Source organism: Macaca thibetana, chromosome 5, assembly GCF_024542745.1.
Source record: "Macaca thibetana thibetana isolate TM-01 chromosome 5, ASM2454274v1, whole genome shotgun sequence".
NCBI lineage: Eukaryota > Metazoa > Chordata > Mammalia > Primates > Cercopithecidae > Macaca > Macaca thibetana.
The window spans coordinates 122,988,280-122,994,279 of NC_065582.1; positions in this window are offsets into that span (position 1 = coordinate 122,988,280).

Below are 6,000 nucleotides of genomic sequence, written 5' to 3' on the forward strand. Positions count from 1 at the left end.
GACTGGTTGTGTAGCTTTCCTCCTCCTGAGACCAGGACCTGTCAGAGACAAGCAAAAGGAAGTTGTTAGAGTAAAAAATAAGAGAAAGCTAGTATTTTTAAAAACTTCTTACTGTGGAAAATATCAAACAGAAGAACAGAATGAATTTCCAGAACTTCATAAATTGTGAACACTTTTCAATCTTGTTTCATCTATCCCCTGCCACCATCTTCCAAACCTTATTTTCTTTGCTAGAATATTTTAAAGCAATGGGTATTACATTTAAAGTTTGACTTGTTTAACCTGTACTACTTTTAGGTAAGGAAAGTTCAGTATTGCTTAGAAAACCCTTTCCCCAACCAAAAAACAAAGAACAAGAAAAAAATTGATAGACTTGGCTCTATGAACCTGCAGTATCAAAGAGAAGGGGGCTCAGTTTTCTCTTTTGGGTTAAAATACAGTCCAACAGAGAGTATTGTCATTTTTGTACAAAAACAGGGACAAAAGAAAAGGCAACAGTGCAAATACTCCATCTTCCAGGAAGGGAGGCTGGGATGCCTTAGTGTTAAAATGACAAAAGCAAAGCCCAGAGCACGAACCATGATCCCTCAGAGGAGTCCCAAAAATGTCCAAGACAGCCTCGCTGGGAGAGGGGGTGTGGGAAGGGCAGGCCCCCAAGAGAGAGGTCCCCACATCCTCTGGCTAGAGACTAGGCCCGGGCCCCACTCATGCCACCAGCCCTCACCTCCCTTTGGGGTAAGAGCAGGTGCTGAGGTGAGGCTGGTTTTTGTTCCCCACTACTACTTTGTGATTTGTTCTTGGATACCTGGAAAGGGGCCAATTGAGGCCTCAGGGGTTGAGGCCCCTCTGGAACTGTGGTTCCTAGGAATGGGCTTGGACATAGAAGCCACTGGATATCTCTTCCCTGAACAGTAATTTTGTTTGTCAGTAACCCTGTAACTTCACAAGGAAAACAAAGAACAGGCTAGTCTTCCCCGCCCCAGCCAAAAAAGAGAAGGAGGTTTCTTCATCTGCAAGATTTGGGAATCCTAGAGTTATTTATTTATTTAGAGATAGGGTTTTGCTTTTTTGCCCTTGCTGGGGTGCAGTGGTGGGAATATGACTCACTGTAGCGTTGACCTCCCGGGTTCAAGTAATCCTCCTGCCTCAGCCTCCCAAAGTGCTTGGGATTACAGGCATGAACCACCACGCCTGGCCTATTTTTCTTTTCGTAAGCCTCCCTTTTAAGAAGAAAAATGGGTTAGCCCTTCCTAACAGATCATCACTACAAATAACAGGTTGCTGATGTATTAGAGACTCTGCCTATATTTACTCTTGCCCTCCTTTTCTTAATAGCAGCAGTCGTCATCTATAACATAAAAATCTGAGTGGATTGGAAACTTAGATAGAAATTCTGTACTTTATAATCAGGAGGGTAAATAATAAGAGGCAGCCTGGGCAACCTGGCAACATCCCGTATCTACTAAAAACACAAAAAAGTAGCTGGGCGTGGTGGCACCTGCCTGTGGTCCCAAAAAGTCATACACTCTCTCGCAGCACAAACTAACCCTAAAACCAGAGTCCACAAGGTTGAGGCTTCAGTGAGCCGATATCGCACCACTGCACTCCAGCACTCCAAGGTAACACCTGCCAACCTCACGACAGAGACCCTGTCTCAAAAGTAAATAAATAAATAAAATTAAACTATAAGAGGTCATTGGTTTGGACTGAGCTCTTCTACTAGGCCCAAAAGACCAAATCAAAATGAAGTTAACTCACTTTCCACAAGACCAAGTTGAAACTAAGTTTATTTGACCTTCTGAGTAACCAGGAGAGACAGATAAAGGCCAAATCCTCGAACAGACCCGTGGTAGCTGGCAGGATAAGGAAGTCCCCTCTGCTTTCACCTTTATAGGGAAAACACCTGAAACAACCAATCTGCTTTGTGTTCTCTGTTTTTACTTTCCTTGGCCCTTTTCTATCTACAAACCCAGCCTCCTTTGCTCAGCTCATCAAAACACTCACTCTACTTTATAGAATGAGATGTTTCTATTCTAGAATAGAAAATAAGTCAATTAAGATTTGTATGGTCCGGGCGCGGTGGCTCACGCCTGTAATCCCAGCACTTTGGGAGGCCGAGGCGGGCGGATCACAAGGTCAGGAGATCCAGACCACGGTGAAACCCCGTTTCTGCTAAAAATACAAAAACTTAGCCAGGCGCGGTGGTGGGCCCCTGTAGTCCCAGCTACTCAGGAGGCTGAGGCAGGAGCAGGAGAATGGCGTGAACCCAGGAGGCGGAGCTTGCAGTGAGCTGAGATCGCGCCACTGCACTCCAGCCTGGGGGACAGAGCGAGACTCCGTCTCAAAAAAAAAAAAAAAAAAGGATTTGTAAAAGGCGAGGCTGGGCGCGGTGGCTCACACCAGTAATCCCAGCACTTTGGGAGGCCAAGGTGGGTGGATCACCTGAGGTCTGGAGTTCGAGATCAGCCTTACCAACATGGAGAAACCCCATCTCTACTAAAAATACAAAATTAGCTGGGCATGGTGGCGCATGCCTGTAATTCCAGCTACTCGGGAGGCTGAGGCAGGAGAATTGCTTGAACCCAGGAGGCAGAGGTTGCCGTGAGCTGAGATCGTGCCAATGCATTCCAACCTAGGCGACAAGAACGAAATTCTGTCTAAAAAAAAAAAAAAATTGTAAAAGGCACGTGCGGTGGCTCATGCCTGTAATCCCAGCACTTTGGGAGGCCGAGGCGGGCAGATCACTTGAGGTCAGGAGTTGAAAACCAGCCTGGCCAATATGGTGAAACCCCATCTCTACTAAAATACAAAAATTAGCTGGGCATGGTGGTGTACGCCTGTAATCCTAGCTACTTGGGAGGCTGAGGCAAAAGAATTACTTGAACCCGGGAGGCAGAGGTTGCAGTGAGCCGAGATGGCGCCGCTGTACTCTAGCCTGGGTAACAGAGAGAGAGACTGTCTCAAAAAAAAAAAAAAAAAAAAAAAGATTTGTAAACTAAATTCATTGTAATTTTGTCTTTTGACAGTTCTGGCAACCGACAAAGGGACCTGAAGGACACTGCTGATGACTTCTGAGACTCCCAGATGAATATCAGAGAGGTGCCACAGAGCCACAGATGCCTTTTGAAATCTTCGGTCTTCCTCATGGAGCCTCAAGAATTATAGGTTAAGTTCCTCTCAGGAGGACTCCCCTTTTTCTTTTTGGCTTTTGAATTTGGGGTTAGTTTATGCTGTGAGGCAGTGCATGACCTTTTGGGGTTTGCAGCGGCTGACGAGTCATTGGCAAGAGCTGCAATTTTGTCTTGGCTGGGCGCGGTGGTGCATGCCTGTAACCCCAGCACTTTGAGAGGCAGGTGGATTGCTTGAGATCAGCTGGCCAACATAGCAAAACCCCTTCTCTACTAAAAATACAAAAATTAGCCCGGTGTGGTGGTGCGCCCCTATAATCCCAGCTACTCAGGAGGCTGAGGCATGAGAATCATTTGTCTGTCTCAAACCAACAAACAAAAGAAACAACCAGAGAACAAAAATAAAAAACAAAAAAAGAGACAGGGGTCTGGTAATGTTTTCCAGGCTGGAGTACAGTGGTTATTCACAAGCACAATCACAGGACACTACTGCCTCAAACTGCTGGGCTCAAGCCATCCTTCTGCCTTTGCCTCTGAGTGCCTGGGATTACAGGTGTGTGCCATTAAGTCTGGCTTAAGAGCTGCAGGTTTTTGGTTTGTTTTGTTTTGTTTTGTTGGTTTTGTTTATTGTTTAGTTGTTTACCTTACTCATGGACTCAGGTAACAAGGAGCTGCATTTTAAGACAGTGTTGTTCCAAGTGGTTATTCCTGCAGGAGGCATGAATTCTGCCTTTTGGAATCTGCTGGAATTTTAATTCTATCCTTTTTGTTATGTTTTCTTGCTTGCTTAGGTAGGAGAAAAAATCACTAGGTAAGTTGGTCAAGGGGATCTCAGAGCCAAAGCCACCATTTAACTAGTGGGCACAGTTCAGGTACTTAAGAGCTATTAGAGTGCTGGCCACTAAAAAATGAGACTCCCTGTTAGAATAAACTAGACGTGAAACAAGGTAGCACTTGCCATCCTCAATAAAATGTTTATGCAGTGAGGTACACTGTGAAATAATTATACCACCCAACCACATGATGTTTCCCTCTTAGGCTTGCCCCCCCCCCCCCACCTTGAGATGGAGTCTCACTCTGTAGCCCAAGCTGGAGTGCAGTGGTGCAATCTCGGCTCACTGCAACCTCCGCCTCCAGGATTCAAGCGATTCTCGCCTCAGCCTCCTGAGTAGCTGGGACTACAGGTGGCGCCATCATGCCTGGCTAATTTTTTTTGTATTTTTAGTAGAGATGGGGTTTCACCATGTTGCCCTGGGTGTTCTTGAACTCCTGAGCTCAGGCAATCAACCTGCCTTGGCCTCCCAAAGTGCTGGGATTGCAGATGTGAGCCATCATGCCTGGCCCCCACTTAGGCTTTTGTCTTGACTTTGAGAGATCCAAGAGTCAATGTAAAAATGAGATCCTTAATTTTTTTTTTTTTTTTTTTTTTTTTTTTGAGATTGGAGTCTTGCTCTATTGCCTGGGCTCACTGCAACCTCCACCTCCCGGGTTCAAGCGATTCTCCTGCTTCAGCCTCCCGAGTAGCTGAGACTACAGGTGTGCACCACCATGCCCAGCTGATTTTTGTATTTTTAGTAGAGACCAAGTTTCACTATGTTGACCAGGCTGGTCTTGAACTCCTGACTCAGGTGATCCACCTACCTTGGCCTCCCAAAGTGCTAGGATTACAGGTGTGAGCCATCGCACCCGGCCAGATTCTTAATTTCTGAAGAAATGAATATTCCACCTTCCAGCTACACCTGCCTTTTACTTGTATAAGTATAAGGCCCCAGTAGCTGAAAATACTTATAAAGGTGGTGAAATCAGTGAAATCTTACTAAAGATTACTTGAAATTACAATGGTCATTATGTGGACCATTCCAGATGAGACTTGACTTTTTTTTTTCTTTTTGAGATAGAGTCTCACTCTGTCACCCAGGCTGGAGGGCAGTGGCGCGATCTTGACTCACTGCAACCTCTGCCTCCTGGGTTCAAGCAATTATCATGCTTCAACCTCCCGAGTAGCTGGGATTATAGGCGTTCTCCACCACACTCGGCTAATTTTGTATTTTTAGTAGAGATGGGGTTTCACCATGTTGGCCAAGCTGGTCTCAAACTCCTGACCTCAAGTGATCTGCCCGTCTCGGCTTCCCAAAGTGCTGAGATTACAGGCATGAGCCAACACGCCAGGCTGATATTCAACTTTAAGAAGTGCGTTTAGACCAGGTATGGTGGCTCATGCCTGTAATCCCAGCACTTTGGGAGGCTGAGGCGGGTGGATTGCTTGAGCTCAGGAGTTTGAGACCAGTCTGGGCAACACAGTGAAACCCTGTTTCTACAAAAATTTCAAAAATTAGCCAGGTGTGGTGGTGGGCACCTGTAGTCCCAGCTAGTCGGAGGGCTGAGGTGGGAGGATTGCTTGAACTCAGGAGGCGGAGGTTGCAGTGAGCTAAGATTATGCCACTGCACTCCAGCTTGGGCTACAGAAGGAGACCCTGTCTCAAAAAAAGAAAAGGAAGTGCATTTAAAAATGAGGGTTCCTGACTGGGCGTGGTGGCTCACGCCTGTAATCCCAGCACTTTGGGAGGCTGAGGCGGGTGGATCACAAGGTCAGGAGATCGAGAACATCCTGACTAACACAGTGAAACCCCATCTCTACTAAAAAAAATCTCTACAAAAACATTAGCTGGGTGTGGTGGCAGGTGCCTGTGGTCCCAGCTACTCGGGAGGCTGAGGCAGGAGAATGGTGTGAACCTGGGAGGTAGAGCTTGCAGTGGGCCGAGATGCCACTGCACTTCAGCCTGGGCAACAGAGTGAGACTCCGTCTCAAAAAAAAAAAAAATTAGGTTTCCTGCTGGGCATAGTAGCTCTAACCTGTAATCTCAGCACTTTG